At 33.6% G+C, this 19,994-nt stretch overlaps 1 long non-coding RNA gene and 1 pseudogene across 1 annotated transcript; both read right to left on the bottom strand.

The window, feature by feature from the left end:
- Window positions 1-732: 732 nt before the first annotated feature.
- LOC145563832 (uncharacterized) lies at window positions 733-3,820 on the bottom strand. Its single transcript, XR_014094625.1, has 3 exons — window positions 2,890-3,820; window positions 2,288-2,338; window positions 733-1,425 (listed from the first exon to the last, which is right to left on the bottom strand). It is a non-coding gene; the product is annotated as an uncharacterized LOC145563832 (long non-coding RNA).
- A 13,895-nt stretch (window positions 3,821-17,715) lies between these two features.
- Window positions 17,716-17,811, bottom strand: LOC145565785 (small nucleolar RNA R71; annotated as a pseudogene).
- Window positions 17,812-19,994: the final 2,183 nt, after the last annotated feature.

Genomic DNA, 19,994 nt, shown 5'->3' on the forward strand with positions numbered 1-19,994 from the left:
TGAATCAAATGAAAGTCAAACACATTCAAAGAAAGCTTTTTGAATAAAATGAAAGTCAAATACATTCAAAGAAAGGTTTTTAAATAAAACGAAAGTCAAATGCATTCAACGAAGCTCATCGAATCAAATGAAAGTAAAACTCATTCAAACAAAGCTCTTTGAATCAAACGTAAGTCAAATGTATTCAACAATACTAACTGTATCAAATGGAAGTCCGACATATTCAAACAAAGCTTTTTGAATCAACACATTATCTGACATTGTGTATCACTTTTACGAAGTAATGTAACACCTTATTGATTATTAGGTAACATTTTTCAATCATCTTTGGACATATAGTATCACTATATTCGATATTATGTATCACTTTTTGCAAACTAATGTAGCAGCTTATTATTATTATTATTATTATTATTATTATTATTATTATTGTTGTTGTTATTATTGTTATTGTTATTATTATTATTCAATAGTACTAGAAAAAGTTTAATCCGTACTAGTTCAAAACCGACTTAAGGCACTGGTTCAAGGGCCAAATCGGTGCCTTTTTTGCTTAAAAAAATGTAAAATTGATAAACAAACCATTATATATATATATATATATATATATATATATATGTATATATATATATATATATGTATATATATATATATATATGTATATATATATATATATATATATATATATATATATATATAAACTTAGATATTTTTATTAATAAATGCTTTTAATATTACAATTTCATCAAAAATAAATAAAAAATTACAATGTACAGAACAACAACAGCGTGGAAATAGAACAACAGTAGCTTGAAAACAGAACAGCAGCAGCTCGGAAACAGAACATTAGCAGCTCGAAAACCGAACAGCAGCACATACATAAACAGAATATCAGCATCACATAAGCAGAACCGCAGAAGCAGTAGAAGAACATTAGCGGCACATATGCAGTACAGCAGCAACATATATGCAGAACCGCAGCAGCACAAAAGCGGAACAACAGCGCACAAAAATGGAACAGCAGCAACAGGCAACAGCAGCAGCAGCAGTAGCATCAAGCAAGCATCAAAACCTAAGGACATATACTTGCTATGAAGAAGTCAGCTATAAGGAAACAACTTAATATTACAGCTTATAAGTTGGAAGAATAAACAATAATATTACAGCTTATAACAACCCTTTCCTCTGTTCATTCTAGAAGTTGCCTCACCTTCCAATGTTACTTTGGGTTCAATTGTAGCAAATAAGTCAAGTAAACTAACTTTGTTACCCTGACAATGAAAGTGTGGAGCGTAACCCAGCTCTTTGCTCGAGCACATCATGTACTTCACAGAAGAAAAAGAAAGCCTTCATCACACCTGTAGCAGCCTATGTCGCTTTCTTTGTCTTTCTTACAGCTGGCCATGGTTTTCTTTCATTTTAGGTCTACACAAGAAGAAAGAAGCAAAGTATGAAACTTTATATATTCTAATGTTGATCTTTCTTTCATTATTTAGTTAGCCACAACATTGTGCCAAAGAAGATAATAGTTGAATCATTACATGCAAAATCATTAATAATAGAAGCTAAGAAACCTCTAGCTATAATCAACATACATGAGTCTAGTAGTTAGTCAAGGGAAGGGTGGAATAGCACAAATTACTTATTTAGAGATAAATAAACCTAACAAAAGGCTTCTGGAGAGAAATAGGAATAGGTGGATTTGCAGTAATTTACTATGGTTGCTTGAAAGATGGGATGGAAGTTTCTATAAAGATGCTCCCTCCTTCAATTAATGCTTCCGAACAATATAATACTAGGTTAATTATGATCAAACTCCACTACTAAAGCTATTTTTGTCTTGAAACATATAAATTGACGATGAATTTTTCAATTTGAGTGACAGGTTGAGTAGTACCAGGCTATATCATCATCACAATCTATAACAGAACAAGTTTTTAGCTATTGTCTCTACCAAATTCTTCTGGGACTGAGAGTCATACTTGCTCGCCGGTTCGGGATGTTCATAACAGGTCTTAACTGGTCGTATTCAGTATATTTTATTCAAGTTGAATCACAAATGGTGTGCTCAGAGGACCAATAATTTAACATGTCAGCTACAAATTTACTCTGTAAATGTGTTCCATGATGTAAAAATGAACAAAAGCATAAACTGCACCTTATCAGAGTAACTACAAACAAAACACAGTTCCCATCATACATGATCAATTCTTTTTTTACACGCTGGTTTCAATATAAGTAGAAAAAGGAAAAATGATAGACAGAGACGGGAACAAAGAAGCAGCACCTGGCTGTAGATTCAAGTACCTGAGCACATAAAGAGAACCTGAGCACCTGACTGCACATAAAACAAATTCTAGATTAATTGCTTACAACGCTTAGTAGAAAGGGTATTGCAACAGTTAAGTAAATGTAATTTGGATCCTTATGAAAATAAGAATGACCCTCTGAATATTCAACAGCTCATGGGTATTCAACTACCACTATAACATCACCAAGAATGGGATTGTGATCTTTGCTACTCGTAAAGCTTGGAGTCAATGCTGTCAAAGAGACTCCATTATTTTGAGTTTTACACTTTTCATACAGCTTACTTTCCAGTTCATAATCTTCCAGATGTTCTTTAGATAATCACGTCTCACATTCTTTCACTGCAGGTAGCACACATGCCCCCACACATGTATATAAAGTATAGGAGCCAAACATGGTCCTTTTTTGACCAACCTTGTAATAATTCAATAATTAAGGTATGGATATAAGGTATGGATATAAAGATGTTTTCTATTTGTACGTCTGAATTCACTTTAGCTAGAAGTACGGGGGGCATCATTATAACATCAAGCTATTCAAATCAAAACTAGAGGTCAATGATATGAAAAGGGCAAATACCTTTCTTTTTCTGAAAGCATCTACCAATAGACTACGGAAAGGCCAGTCCAAGTAGTGATGGTGAGAGTTGAAGGTCATGAATTCATAGACACCAAGACTCCTCTTTAGCAAGAATCTAATCCAGTGTAATGACCATCATAGAGTCAGACACAAGGTATTCTAGCTTAACTCAATTTCCTTAAAAGATTATTAAAGAATACAAACTGCTTACGAATTGAAGACTTGCATAAGTTACCTTGTGAGTGAAAAACAAAAACTGAAAGGAAGCAAGAATTTTCTCAGACAACAACAGGTATAGCAATATAGCTAGATAATGCCCTCATACGACATGCATGAACTCAAAAAGAAAAAAAAATTATCACTACATCAAACATAAAGCCAAAAACACAAAAAAAAAAAAAAAAAAAAAAAATCAGAATCAACAAACCAAACTCGAAATACCGAATCAACGACTTCCCAAAAAAATAATTAAAAAAAGTAAACCTAAAGCGAATAATAATTCTCAATACAATAAAAAAAACAAACGCTATACTTCATACATTCTTGAAATTTCATGATTAAATAAACAAAAAAATTAAAAAATATCCACCACAAATAAAAATACTTGAAATTAAAAGCACGAATTCAATTGATATCTGATGAAATTCGATTGATATCTGATGAAATTGCCCAATACGACTGATATCTGATGAAATTTGGTGAAGAGATTATTGATACGATTTCCAATGATATTGTGAAATACGATTGATAAGCTAAAACCTAAGAGATTATTGATTAATCGTTGCTATGGCTTGTTGCGAGGAGGAAATTAAACTCTGAGAGATTAACTTTTTCTTTTGCTTTTTTTTCTTAATTAAAATGGTGGTTTTTTTTTTTTTTTTTTTTTTGCCCAAATTATTTCTTTTTCCTTTGGGGGCTGATTGGCTTTTTTAGTGAATTGATTTTCACTTACTTTTTTTTAGAGCAAATACATATTGATATCATATATCAACCAACAGCGTTGATATAAGGGCATTTCTGACTTATCACTCATTAAAGTGAGGATAAGATTGGAAAGCGAATGTCACCCCGTTGCACGCCCTCTGTTTCACTCTTGCAATTTCGGGTCTACTGATCTACACTTCCATGTCGAAATTTGGAACTATCTCTCTCCTGCAATCCATGTCTACGGCTACATAATGTTGCGATTTGAAGCAAAAACAAAATTTGTATTTCAATTTGAGTTTTTCTGGGACGATGATACAGGGTTCACTCTTGCACGAACCTGTTAATCTCTCTCCTCATCCATCTGGGATCTCAACAAAAAGTGGAGGTGATGGCGTTAATCTCTCCGTCGACAATGTACCGTTACAAGATTTAATCAAAAAATTGGAGAAACGGGGTCCACATCAGCATTCCACTAGTGAGCATGTGGAATTCAGCAAAAAGTTCCCAAATATTACAACAATGCCATTATATCAACATATTTTGGTTGATATATGATATCAATGGGGTGTGGCTCCTTTTTTTAATTGCTCAGGTTTAAATGTTTCCAAAAAATAAGGTAACACCTATTAGTGTTACCATAAAGTGTTACCTATTTTAAAAGTGATACTATATAGTGTGACCTATTTTAAAAGTGTTACATTGAGTGTTACACTCTAAAAAAATGTTATTAAAGTGTTACTTATAAATCTAATAATTTTGCATTTTAAAAAGTGTTACCAAAACGTGTTACATAAGCTCAATTATGTACTAGTATCAATGAGCTTCTCGAACATCACCAACTTCCTAGAATCAGAGAAAAGCAAACGAGTAAAGAAGAAAATGCAAATTAAACTAAGAAAAGCAAGAAATTAAGAAAGCAACTAAAGAAAATGCAAAGTGGAGAAAATACAAGTAAAACTAGAGAAAAGGGGATAAAAGAGATGTAAAAACAATGAAAAATCACCCTAAAAGAAGCTAAATGAGTGCCACAAATGACACTCATCAAACTCCCCCAAGCTAAAGTTTTACTCGTCCCCGAGCAAAAAAAAGCAAGAAGAATTAGGATGAAAGACTTATTCAAACCAAGAAAAAAGGGAAGAAAGAGATAAGAATATACACTAAGACTCACTTTCGTTGGAATCACGGTCAATTTTAGCAACTAAAGACAAGCCATTTAAACCCTTAGATCGCCCTAGAGGACGAGTGATGCTCTCGTAAGGGTTTCCTAAGAGATTAACCCATAACTCTCACAAACCAAACAAACAAGGCAAAGCATGAAAAAGAAGCAAAAAGAAAAGAAAAGAAAACAAATATTCGTGAGTGGACTTTTGCAAATGAACAAGCACAAATGGATGCAATTCTTTCTAAACAAGTAAGGGAGTGCACGTTTCAAGATATCCAAGGTTGATTGAAACATAAAATATGCTATGCATAGAGAATTAATGAAACACAATTCAACTTCATCTCAAAACATTTTACCACAATCTCCCAATTAGCTTTAAATCCACCTCTAGCGAGCATCTCAATGGTTCCTTGAAGGAACCGGAAAAAGAAAGAGCTTTAAGGCTACTCGACATCTTGACTATTGCACACCGCTCTATAGGTTTGACTCACATCTCCCTCCACCGACTTGTGACTCAACTACAAAGGTCAAAAGGTCTTGAGAAAGGTTGTAATGTAAGGGCGAAAAGGGTGAAGGTAGGCTAAAATTTGAAATTTGGTGGTATACCTAAATTGTGAAGCAAAGATTGGCCAAATCTTAACACCAAAACCAAGTAATCACCAAACAAAAACACCAACACCCCCAAGCTTATTCAAAGCCAAAATCACAAACATATATACAAAAGGCGTAAGAACGCTTCCCCCCAACCTTAAATAAAGCATTATCCTCAATGATTAAAATAAGGAGAAAGACAGTTACATCAAAATATTTTTGGATTTTTCAATTTTCACATTTTTTTCACTTTTGCAAAAGCATTTGAATTTGCTTTGCTTTTTCTTATTTTTTTTTCATTTTTTCGAATTTCACATTATTTCATTGTCCCTGCCTCTTTTAACTATGGACGGCTTTTTCAACTTTGCATTTGCCTTTATTCACAAAATATACACAAAACAAACTTGCTTACATTATAAGAACCAATATACAACTCATCCACCATATTCTCCAACAAATTGATCAATTGCTTCACAAAAACCAATAATGGGAACATAAATGAAACAAAAAGGCTCAAAATCTAAAGATATGGCTTGAAAAGATGGTTTATGGCTCAAACGGTTAGCAAGAAGGCAAATGTAAACCCAAAATAAAGAAAAGAAAACTATCCTAGAAAAGTAAAAATTACCACCCCGAAAAGATGCCTTTGTCCTTCCTAAATGGCTCAGTCGTGATCTCGGGAGACAAGAGTCAAGTTCTAGATAAAGCATTCAATAGTCAAGGATCCATGTGCCGCTCATGCAAAATATGTAGAAGGCTTGAAAAGAATGAAACCTCACATGGTTGTAGCATTAACTTAATATTAATTTCAAATTCACCAAAAGGGAGCAATTGCAAATTTTCAAAAACAATTAGAATCCGGCTTCAAGGTCCCAAAAGTTCTAAAGACACTACCTTAGCGTACTCTATCCTAGAATCAACCAAAGATACTCTCAAACCGTGCACAGCGTTACCATTTAAGAAGAAAAGCATTCAACTATACAAGTCCAAAAGTATCATGTCCTAAGTAAGAACAAAACAAAACACATTGCAAATTTTCCTTGATAGAAACAAAAATCTTTTTGGAATTTTTCAAAATAAAGAACATGGAAATGCATATACAAATGTTCATGGCATATATGAATCAAAATCCCACCAAACATGATAGAATACCCTCCCACAAGCTTGAATGAGACAACTTGCTCAATCATAAATCAAAGAATCCATGGGAGAGGAAAAGCAAGAAATCATTCCAACAAACCAACACACGTCCAACAAGTCATCAACCATTGGAGAAGGAGCAAGGAAAAATATTACCGGATGTTGGTATGACCCAATTAACCCTTTCAAAGCTAATTTCCTCTATCATTGAATCTTGTTTTCCATGTGCTAGCAAAAATAGGAGTCAAACTTCCTTGATTCTTGATCCAAACCAATGCACCAAAGTATATCAAGTCACGTACCTAGCAAAAGGCACACAAACATTTCCATGATAGAAAATCTATTATAAAAAGGAAAGAAAATGAAGCAATAAAATACAGGTTACTTCCCGAGAAAGGCTTGCTTAAGGTCCAAGCTTAACTGCTCTAGAAAATAATAATTCAACGCATGCAAGAGTTTGTCAAATGCACTACTACACATTTCATAAGATAACAAGTAGGCACATCACAAAAAGAGAACGTGCAACAAGATCATTGCACGCAAGTGAGAAGGGAGATGCCAAAAGAAAGAAGAAAAGGGATAAAAAGGAAATTCAAGAAAATAAGAAGTAGAAGGGGGAAAAGAAGAATGGAAAGAAAAAGAAAAAGGCAAATCCTCCTCAATAAATTTTTGGTTGGCATAATTCCTCTCTTCCTCAACAATGATGAAATGAGGGACATGAAAATCATCCATAGAAAAGGGCTCCCCCAATAGGCTCTTTTAGGTAGGAAGGGAGAAAAATAGGGCAAGGAGGGATGTAGTAAAACCTTTGAGAATAAGGGGTATGAGAAACGGTAAAAGGGGTACCTACTCCCTCACCACAAGGTCTCACATCGCTAATGAGGGCATGAAAATCAATCATAGAGTCCTCAAATGAAGAACTTTCACAATCTACACCTCCCTCAAGCTCAAAAACTCCAACGGAATCAACCTCAACCTCCTTTCCACCACAATAAACAATCTTTCCTTTAACTATCATAAAACCCAAGGCCTCAAAACCGTGCATGAATGGAGGTAGATTAATCGCAAACTCATCTAAGTCCCAAGAAGCGTTCTCGATGAAATCATCCAAAAATCTATAAGTCCTCATATGACTCTCAAAAAACAAATGGGACATTACCTTAAAAGAGTCTATATACTCATAGATTGAAGGGTCACAAACATACACTTGAGACGCATCAAGATGGTAGAGGGGGTTCGGGTTCACAAATTCCACATTAGCTTCATTCCCAACTCCTTCTCCATCCCTCAAATGCTCACCAATGGGATCCTCACACTCTTTTGGTTGCTCAAAATCATCATCATCATCATCCTCACACACACATTGGATTTGGAATTTTCACAAACAAGCATCAAGGATGACAATTAGCTTTCTAGCTCTTCTTTTCTTTCCAATTCTTCATTAAATATTTCCTCATGCTCTCTAATTATCTCCGATTGGCTCCTTAATGTTTCGATCATTTGTCTCTCTAAGGGCCTAAGATTAGGATTCATTTCCAACTCCATCAAAGATTCATCAATTTGGCTATAAGGGATTAGAGACTCATCACAAGAGTTTGGAGAATGAAAAGGTGAAGAGGTTCGAGGATCAAGAGTAAAAGAACAGTCACAACCAAGGGTAGGATCATCAACATTAAAATCATGAGCACATTCATAACAATGGGGAGTGGGGGCACAATCAAACATATGAAATTCGTCATTGAGGGAACGAAGCACATCACAAGAAGGCATGGTATATAATGAAGAAAATTCAAACACACCATTAGCATCAACTTGAGCATGCACCTCATCATCATGAACAAAAGGGGAAATAGAATTGAAAACATTTGTTCTAGGTTAACTAATGGGATCATGTGACAAATCATGGGAAATCATGCTAACATTAGAAGAATCAAGACATTGCATATCAACATTAGAATCATGATTACCCTTATTATAGACATCCCAAGCAAACAAAACATAAAAATCCCAAGCATCATCAATTAACAATGCTCTAAATTCACCATTATACATGCTTTCAATTACATTCCTAGTTTGCTCATTCAACCCAAAATAACAAATCTCACAAGCCACTCAAAGGCTACAACAATTATAGTCTAAAAATCCCTCAAGTCTATTAAAATATTCACAAAAAGGCTCATTGTCATATTGAGGAAATGAGAGACATGCCATTTTTTTTCTTTCAAAACTAGCAAAAATCAAATAAAATAAAAGTATATACAAAGACTTAGACTCAAGCAATCAAAAACACTCAAACATAGACACCGTTCCCCGGCAACGGTGCCATTTTGACGAGGGGAAAAACTAGAGAGAGAAACTCTCAAGTAAGCTAAAATTATGATCAACATTATGTATAAAACTTCTTCTATATTTCTCTCTCTAGAAATGAAGGAAATTTATGTATAGTAAAGCTAACTAAGAAGAAGTTAGTTAGACGTCCAAAAGAGACCTCAAAAGGCGCGGCCTCTCACTCTTATGCATGGCCGCAACAAAATAGGTACGGAACAGGGAAGAGAGAGAGGAGCAGTCGCTCCTGGCAGCTGCGCAGCTGCGCTAACCACCTGCACGGCCGCGCCATGAGAGCAGGGGATCCCTTTTTGTGCACTCGAAAATGACCCCGTGAGCTCTAGATGATGCATGTTGATAGTGACAGTTTCTAGGAGTCATTACAGTGGGTTCAACACCGCCTCTTCATGTCCACGCAGTATGAGGGCACATCCTTAATGAAAAGGGGATAAAAAAGATGTAAAAACAATGAAAAATCATCCTAAAAGAAGCTAAATGAGAGTCATTAATGACACTCATCAGTATTAAAAAAGCTAAATGAATAAAATGAAAGTCAAACACAATCAAGCATTTTGATTCAAATGAAAGTCTAACACATTCAAAGAAAGCGTTTTGAATCAATTGAAAGTCAAACACATTCAAACAAAGCTTTTTAAATAAAATGAAAGTCAAATGCATTTAACAAAGCTAATTGAATAAAATAAAAGTCAAACACATTCAAACAAAGCTTTTTGAATCAAACGTAAGTCAAATGTATTCGACAAAGCTAATTGTATCAAATGAAAGTCCGACATAATCAAACAAAGCTTTTTGAATCAAATGAACGTTAAACACATTCAAACAAAGCTTTTTGAGTCAAATGAAAGTCAAACATATTCAAACAAAGCTTTTAAAATCAAATGACAGTCAAATGCATTTATCAAAGCTAATTGAATGAAATGAAAGTCAAACACATATAAACAAAGCATTTTGAATCAAACGTAAGTCAAATGTATTCGACAAAGCTAATTGTATCAAATGAAAGTCCGATATATTCAAACAAAGCTCTTTGAATCAAACGAAAGTCAAACACATTTAAACAACGCTTTTTGAGTCAAATGAAAGTCAAACACATTCAAATAAAACTTTTTTCAATGAAACGAAAATCAAATGCATTCAACAAAGCTAATTGAATCAAATGAAAGTCAAACACATTAAACAAATGTTTTTAAATCAAATGAAAGTCAAACACATTTAAACAAAGATTTTTGAAGCAAATAAAAGTCAAATGCATTCAACAAAGCTATTTGAATCAAATGAAAGTCAAACACATTCAAACAAAGCTTTTTGAAGCAAATGAAAGTCAAATTCATTCAACAAAGCTATTTGAATCAAATAAAAGTCGAACACAATCAAACAAAGCTTTTTAAATCAAATGAAAGTCAAATGCATTTAACAAAGCTAATTGAATCCAATGATAGTAAAACACATTCAAAGAAAGATTTTTGAATCAAATGAAAGTGAAACACATTAAAACAATGCTTTTTAAATCAAACGAAAGTCAAATGTATTTAACGAAATTTTTGAATCAAATGAAAGTCAAACACATTCAAAGAAAGCTTTTTGAAGCAAACGTAAGTCAAATGTATTAAACAAAGCTAATTGTACCAAATGAATGTCCGACATATTCAAACAAAGCATTTTGAACCAAATGAAAGTCAAACACATTCAAAGAATGCTTTCTGATTCAAGTAAAAGTCAAACACATTCAAACAAAACTTTTTCAATCAAACGAAAATTAAATGCATTCAGCAAAGCTAATTTAATCAAATGAAAGACAAACACATTCAATGAAAGCTTTTTGAATCAAATGTAAGTGAAACACATGCAAACAAAGCTTTTTAAATCACACGAAAGTCAAATGCATTAAACGAAATTTTTTAATCAAATGAAAGTTAAACACATTCAAACAAAGCTTTATGAATCAAACAAAAGTAAAATGTATTTAATAAAGCTAATTGTATCAAATGAAAATCCGACATATTCAAACGAAGCTTTTTGAATCAATTGAAATCCAAACACATTCAAACAAAGCTTTTTGAATGAAATGAATGTCAAAGGCATTCAACAAAGCTAATTGAATCAAATGAAAGTGAAACACATTCAAACAAAGTATTTTAAATCAAACGAAAGTCAAATGCATTCAACAAAGCTAATTGAATGAAATGAAAGTCAAACACATTCAAATAAAGCTTTTTAAATCAAACAAAAGTCAAATGCATTCAACAAAGCTAATAGAATCAAAGAAAACTCAAACATATGTAAACAAAGCTTTTAAAATCAAACAAAATTCAAATGCATTCAACAAAGCTAATTATATCAAATGAATGTCCAGCACATTCAAACAAAGTAGTTTGAATCAATTGAAAGTCAAACACATTTAAACAAAGCATTTTCAATCAAATGAAAGTCAAACACATTCAACAAAACTAATTGAATTAAATGAAAGTCAAACACATTCAAACAAAGCTTTTTGATTCAAATGAAAGTCAAACATATTCAAAGAAATCTTTTTGAATCAAATGAAAGTCAAACACATTCAAACAAAGCTTTTTTAAATCAAACGAAAGTGAAATGCATTTAACAAAGCTAATTGAATGAAATGAAGTCAAACACATTCAAAGAAAGCGTTTTGAATTAAATGAAAGTGAAACACATTCAAACAAAGATTTTTAAATCAAACGAAAGTCAAATGCATTCAACGAAATTTTTGAATCAAATGAAATTCAATCACATTCAAACAAAGCTTTTTTAATCAAACGTAAGTCAAATGTATTCAATAGAGCTAATTGTAGCGAAGGAAAGTCTGACATATTCAAACAAAGCATTTTGAATCAAATGAAAGTCAAACACATTCAAACAAAGCTTTTTGAATCAAATGAAAGTCAAACACATTCAAACAAAACTTTTTTAATCAAATGAAAATCAAATGCATTCAGCAAAGCTAAATAAATCAAATAAAAGTCAAACACATTCAAAGAAAGCTTTTTGAAACAAATGAAAGTGAAACACATTCAAACAAAGGTTTTTAAATCAAACGAAAGTCAAATGCATTCAACGAAATTTTTAAATCAAATGAAAGTCAAACACATTCAAACAAAGCTTTATGAATCAAACAAAAGTCAAATGTTTTCAACAAAGCTAATTGTATCAAATGAAATTCGGACACATTTAAACGAAGCATTTTAAATCACATGAAATTCAAACACATTCAAACAAAGCTTTTTAAATGAAATGAATATCAAATGCATTCAACAAAGCTAATTGAATCAAATGAAAGTCAAACACATTCAAACAAAGCATTTTCAATCAAACGAAAGTCAAATGCATGCAACAAAGCTAATTGAATCAAATGAAAAACAAACACATTCAAACAAAGCTCTTTGAATCTAACGAAAGCCAAATGTATAAACAAAGATAATTGAATTAAATGAAAGTCAAACATATTCAAACAACGCTTTTTTATTCAAATAAAAGTCGAACACATTCAAAGAATGCTTTTTGAACAAAGGAAAGTCCAATGTATTCAACACAACTAATTGTATCAAATGAAAGTCCAACATACTCAAAAGAAGCTTTTTGAATCAAATGAAAGTAAAACACATTCAAACAAAGCTTTTTGAATGAAATAAATGTCAAATGCATTCAACAAAGCTAATTGAATTAAATGAAAGTCAAACACATTAAAACAAAGCATTTTCAATCAAACAAAAGTCAAATGCATTCAACAAAGCAAATTGAATCAAATGAAAAACAAAAACAAAGATTTTTGAATCTAACCTATGCTAACTGTATTAACAAAGCGAATTGAGTCAAACAAAAGTGAAACACATTCGAACAAAGATTTTTCAATAAAATAAAATTCTAATGCATTCAAAAAAGCTAATTGAATCAAATGAAAATCACACACATTCAAACAAAGCTTCTTGAATCAAATGAAAGTCACACACATTCAAATAAAGCTTTTTAAAACAAATGAAAGTCAAATGTATCCCAACAAAGCATTTTCAATCAAAGAAAAGTCAAATGCATTCAACAAAGAAAATTGAATCGAATGAAAAACAAAAACAAAGATTTTTGAATCTAACCTATGCCAACTGTATAAACAAAGCGAATTGAGTCAAATAAAAGTGAAACACATTCAAACAAAGATTTTTCAATAAAATAAAATTCTAATGCATTCAAAAAAGCTAATTGAATAAAATGAAAGTCAAACACATTCAAACAAAGCTTTTTGAATCAAATGAAAGTCACACACATTCAAATAAAGCTTTTTAAAACAAATAAAAGTCAAATGTATTCCAACAAAGCATTTTGAATCAAATGAAAGTCAAATGCATTAAACAAAGCTTTTTGAATCAAATGAAAGTCAAATACATTCAAACAAAGCTTGTTGAATGAAATGAATGTCAAATGAATTCAAGAAAGCTAATTGAAATAAATGAAAAACAAACACATTTAAACAAAGCTTTTTGAATCTAACGAAAGCCAATTATATTAACAAAGCGAATTGAATAAAGTTAAAGTCAAACACATTCAAGCAAAGCTTTTTGATTCAAATGAAAGTCAAACACATTCAAACAAAACTTTTTCAATCAAATAAAAGTCAAATGCATTCAAAAAAGCTAATTGGTTCAAATGAAAGTTAAAAAACATTCTAACAAAGCTTTTTGAATCAAATGAAAGTCAAACATATTCTAACAAAGCTTTTTGAGTAAAATGAACGTGAAATGCATTCAACAAAGCTAATTAAATCAAATAATAGTTAAATACATTCAAAGAAAGCTTTTTAAATCAAGCGAAAGTCATTGTATTCAACAAAGCTAATTGAATCAAATGAAAGTCAAACACATTCAAACAAAGCTTTTTGAATCAAAGAAAAGTCAAATGTATTCAACAAAGCTAATTGAATCAAATGAAATTCAAACACATTCAAACAAGGCTAATTAAATCAAATGAAAGTTAAACAAATTCAAACAAAGCTTATTGAATCAAATGAAAGTCAGACACATTCAAAGAAAACATTTTGAATCAAATGAAAGTCAAAGACATTAAAACAAAGCTTTTTAAATCAAACAAAAGTCAAATGCATTTAGTAAAGCTAATTGAATCAAATGAAAGTCAAACACATTGAAACAAAGCTTTTTGAATCAAACGTCGGTCAAATGTATTCAACAAAGCTAATAGTATCTAATGAAAGTCAAACACATTCAAACAAAGCTTTTTGAATCAAATGAAAGTTAAACATATTCAAACAAAACCTTTTCAATCCAATGAAAATAAAATGCATTCAACAAAGCTAATTGAATCATATGAAAGTCAAACATATTCAAAGAAAGCTTTTAGAATCAAATGAAAGTAAAAGACATTCAAACAAAGCTTTTTAAATCAAACGGAAGTCAAATGCATTCAACAAAGCTAATTGAATCAAATGAAAGTCAAACACGTTTAAATAAAGCTTTTTAAATCAAACAAAAGTCAAATGTATTCAACAAAGCTAATTAAATCAAATGAAATTCAAACACATTCAAACAAAGCTTTTTGAATCAAAGAAAAGTCAAATGTATTCAACAAAGCTGATTGTATCAAATGAAAGTTCTATACATTCAAACGATGCTTTTTGAATCAAATGTAAGTCAAACACATTCAAACAAAGCTTTTTGTATGAAATGAATGTCAAATGCATTCAACAAAGCTAATTGAATCAAATGAAAGTCAAACACATTCAAACAAAGCATTTTCAATCAAACGAAAGTATTCAAAAAAGCTAGTGGAATCAAATGAAAAACAAACACATTTTGAGATCGGAGGTTTAAACATACAAATACATTCAAATAAATACTTTCAAACAAGTTAATTGAATCGGAGGTTACATCAAACAAATACATTCGAACAAGCGAATTGAATCAAATGAAAAACAAACAAAGCATTTTCAATCAAACGAAAGTCTAAAACAAACACAAAGCTAATTCAATCAAGTGAAAGTTACAACTCGAAGACTAGATCCAACGAAGCCGCCTGCACCTGCAAAACAACGAAACTCCGTATATTCGGAGCTTCGCCTCTAAAGATTAAGTTAGTACAGATTCAGAGTAAAACGTGCGGAAAGTAAATATCTTCTCGGATTTCGAGATCGGTGTTCTCTGTTTTCGAGAGCAATAAATGATGTAATGATTAAGACGTGCCCCTATAAATGGGGGAATCTCCCTATTTATAGGGTCCTAGAAAAGTGTGCCCTACCCTAGGGTTTGATGACCTAGGGATTTGGGCCCGCTGTTTTGCGGATACCTTGGGAATTGGGCCTTGAAGGCCGCTAATTCCTGAGGGGATATCTGCTTGACACGTGTCTGCCCCTGAGAGGTCCATTTGGAGGCCTTTTCAGGTGACACGTGGCAAGGTCACATTATGCCACGTGGAAGGGTAGAAATACCTAAATCATTTGCCCCTCACAAGGGTCACGTGGCATGCCACGTGGTGCTTGTGACAGGTGTCAATCAATCATTGGTTCGGCATTTTACCGTTTACCATGGGTAGAATTTAGGGTTTTTACCCTAGACTTTTCACCCTTTCTATAAATAGGGGTTGACCTCTCCTTCGAATTCACACGTTTGCGTGAAATTCAGAGAGAATCTTTTGAATCTTTGACTTTGAGAACTTTATCTTCTTTGGTGAAAGCATCCGTCGCTCGCCCACTAGTCCGCCTGTAAGCAGACGACCAGATATTCCAAGCAGCTCTCCGTACCTTCACTTAATAAGGTAACTGTGTGCTCTTTTTTAATCTTTGTTTCTTTTCTTTTTCCGAAAATAGTTACCCAAACGCACCCGGCACAGCCTAGGTTAGCGATCATCCGGTCACAGGGGATAGCTGAATCTAGAACTAGGAGTGTTGAATGCTTATTCGAGGACTCCCCTTTGAGAAGTTCTCCAAATCCGACCGTGTTTGTGCTTGTGCAGGACACCATAACCAGAACGAAGCAAAATCAGTAGGACGTATAGGACGGATGGTACCTGGTACCATTCAGAAAGTTCAACCGTATATTCAAAGGGCTCCATTAGGGAGCCTGTTTTCGAAGTTTATGAACATCCGCCTAGTGCTACTAGAACCCCAGGCTCCTCAATATTGGAGGAGTCGGATGATGTAAAGCAAACTCGCAAGCCGGTTGTTTCGGTGCCGGATGATGAAATAGAGGACGACACTGCAGGCTCTAGCTAAAAGGCCCCCAACCTAGACGATAATTCTGATGATGATTCCGCATCATCATCTTTTGACAAGGCCTCCATTAACTCGGAGGAGGCGCGCTCGAAACTGGATTCTACAAGAGAGTCCCAGTCAGTTGACAGGGGCGAAGGATGGGCAGAGCCATCTGCTTCGCGCCGGCTGGAACATGCTCCTTATTATTTGCATGTTCCCAAAGGCAGGCAGGAGAAGATGTCGGAGGACTTTGGGAAGTTCATTTCTAAACATGTCATGGGACATAGGTTTATTCTCTCTGTGCCGGACGCTGTGGACACAGTCGTCTGGCCAAAGAAGGGATGATTTATTATTGTCGATTGTTAATGTTTTGGGTTAATTTCCTATTGATTATTATAATGCTCTGCAATTAGATTAGCGCTGGTTTAATTGTATGAGATATGCAATATTAATTCGAGATTCGAGAGATGAGAGTTGATGTTTACGCTTAGTTTCAATAGGCAGGTTAATTTATAAATGGTTAAGTCAAAATTTGAGAGATGCGATATAATACCAGTAAATTAATACTGTGATTATAATACGTAGAGAAAGTCCTTTATAATCTGGTTAATTTATGCATTCATAATTGATTGTTGTCTTTCATCTCGGAATATTATTTATTGGTGAACCTATGACCCTAGGATTTTTAATATTATTTATTCCCTTAGTTTAATTATTGTCATAATATTATTCTCACAATTCTTCCTCTTTTCTTGATAATTTAGATTATAATAATTTATTAGGAATAAAAGAACATTGTTTCCCTGTGGATTCGACCCTACTTCCCTATCTATTTTAGTTAGTGGTTTTAGGAATTAGTTTTGATTAGGTGATACGACTTTAGGCTGTCAAAATTTGGCGCCGCTGCCAGGGAAACGATTTTATTTTTATTACTAGTTGTTATTAGAGTCTAGATTATTTTTTTTATTTATTTTTTTCATCGCAGAGAACGTGAGTTCTTTGGGAAGTTTCTCATATTTATTTGTTTAGTACAGATCAAGAATCAGAGATGACTGCACCACCACCTCCTCCTGTTCGCAAGCTTAGCGATTATTCACAGCCATCCCTGACAGATTTTCCACATCTTGCTCCTACACCTAATCTCGATGGAGTACAATTTGAGATTAAATCCCAGTTTATCACTATGATCGAAATGAAGCAATTTGGCGGAGCTAAGGGTGAAGATCCAAATCTTCATATTTTGGATTTTTGCCAATATTGCAACACAATTAGGCAAACTGGGGTCACGCAGGACCAAATCAGGGAGATTCTTTTTCCCTTTTCTTTATGTGGCAAAGCTAAATTATGGTTTAATGGATTGAATAGAACTGCCCTTGGTATTACTGACTGAAGTACTCTTGCTTTGTATTTCTATAATAAATATTACCCTGCAGAGAGGACGAATTTGTTAAGGAGTTCGATCCTAAATTTTGCCCAAGAAGCTGATGAAAGTTTATATGAAGCTTGGGAAAGATTTAAGGATTTGTAGAGAGAATGCCCCCATCATGGGCTAGCACAGTGGTAGATAATCCAAGCTTTCTACTATGGGCTTGGATATAATTCAAGAATAATTTTGGACTCTGCAGCTAATGAGAGATTTATGAATTTGGATGTGAATATATCGAGCAATGTTGTCGAAGAGATGGCTATTCACAATTCCCAATATGGGAATGAAAGAGGAATTGCCAACAAGGGAAAACACCAAGTCGATTCTATATCCTTTTTGGAAGCACAATTGACTTCTATTAGCCAGAAACTAGATAATATTAATAATTCTAATTCATCTTCTGTTGCTAATGTTTCTGCTATTCGTACTAACTCTGCAATATTTTGTGACAATTGTGGTCTTGTAGGTCATTGGGCACAGGACTGTAGGAGTTCACTTGAGAAGATTAATGCTTTTTAGACCTATAAGCAAATTAGTCCATACTCTAACACCTACAATGCAGGGTTGAAAAATAACCAAAATATGTCGTACAATAGTACGAATGTGTTTAACCCTCAACCACAGGTACAACAACCACAACAGAGGTACTACCAACCTCCACATCAGAGACCGCAACAGGTTGTTACTCCTCCATCTAATTCTGGCCTATCAGAAATCAAAACGATGTTAGCCAATATGCAGAAGCAAATACTGAGTAGAGATGCACAAATTGACTCAATCCTAGCACATAATAAAATCATTGATAATCAAATTGCACAACTTTCCTCTAATCTGCAAACTCGCCAGCAGGGAGCCCTACCATCACAGCCAATACAAACAACAGAATACGCAAATGTAATTACCATGAGGAGTGGTTCACACTATGATGGGCCTCCTATGCCCAAAGATGATGAACCTGTTACAACAAAAAGTGCTAATCTTGATTCTATTAAACCAAACAATGTTGTTACTAGCCCTGCAGGGCTCCAAGGTAAATCTAACTCTTTTGATAATTCTTTGCAGGGTAAACCCCAGGATAAGAGTGGAGATGTGCAGGGTCTTGCTATCAAACTTCCATTTCCTAATAGACATTTAAAGAGTAAGTTGGATAAGCAATTTGGTAAGTTTCTAGAGGTTGTGAAGAATTTGCAGGTAACAGTTCCTTTCACGGATTTAATTACTTAAGTTCCTGCATATTCAAAATTTATGAAAGAAATTTTGACTAGAAAAAGATCTATTAGTGAGGTAGAGACAATTGCTTTTACTACGGAATATAGTGCTATATTACATAATAAATCTCCACCTAAACTAAAAGATCCGGGTAGTTTTCCTATTCCATGTCATATTGGTAATCTGTTGATTGATAAAGCTTTATGTGATTTGGGTGCTTGTGTAAGTGTTATGCCATTATCTATGAGCTCTAAATTAAATATGGGTAAATTAAAAGCTACCAATATTACTCTGCAAATGGCCGATCGTTCTGTGAAATACCCTTTAGATGTTTTAGAGGATGTTCCTGTTAGAGTAGGTAAATTTTATATACCTGTTGATTTTGTTGTTCTTGATATGGAGGAAGATTTACAAATTCTGATTATTTTGGGTAGACCATTCCTTCATATTGCATGGGCAATAATAGATGTGAAAAATGGTAAACTTACATTATGTGTTGGGGATGATAATATTACTTTTAATCTAAGTAATGTCCCTAAAAGTCCCATGTTAGAGGAAAAGTGTTTTAGTATTGGTGTGGTTGATGTAAATAATTTTTCTAATAAGCCCCAAGCTCTCGTTAAAGATCCCTTGGAGGCGGTATCTTGTGTTGCATCTTCCGCAGGAAAAACTAGTAGTTGGAAAGATGAAGTGGATGCTATAGAAAGAGCTCTAAATTGTGTATGGCTCGGGTTTGATGATGAACAAGTGGAGATTGAGAAAAAAGTTGTAGAGTTTAAGCCCGTAGTGAAAGTTCCACCCGATATAGTGATATTTGCTCAATCAAGGGAAAAGACGAAGAAAATCGAGTGTAAGAAGAAATTTCGAGCATTAAGTAGCAAGAAGACACCTGGTCGGACTTGGGAGTCGGGCCCGGTCGGGCCACGCTCACCCGGTCGGGCGCGAGAGCGCGACAGCAAAACTGACCAGCTTCAAAACGCCATAACTTTTGCATAAATTTTGTGTGTGACTATCATTGGAAAGCTCTTCAAGTCTACTTTCCAATTCTATTGGAATCACTCCATTATCATTTGTATAAAAAAAGTTATGAGCAA

Source organism: Chenopodium album, chromosome 10 (assembly GCF_948465745.1).
Source record: "Chenopodium album chromosome 10, dcCheAlbu1.1, whole genome shotgun sequence".
NCBI lineage: Eukaryota > Viridiplantae > Streptophyta > Magnoliopsida > Caryophyllales > Amaranthaceae > Chenopodium > Chenopodium album.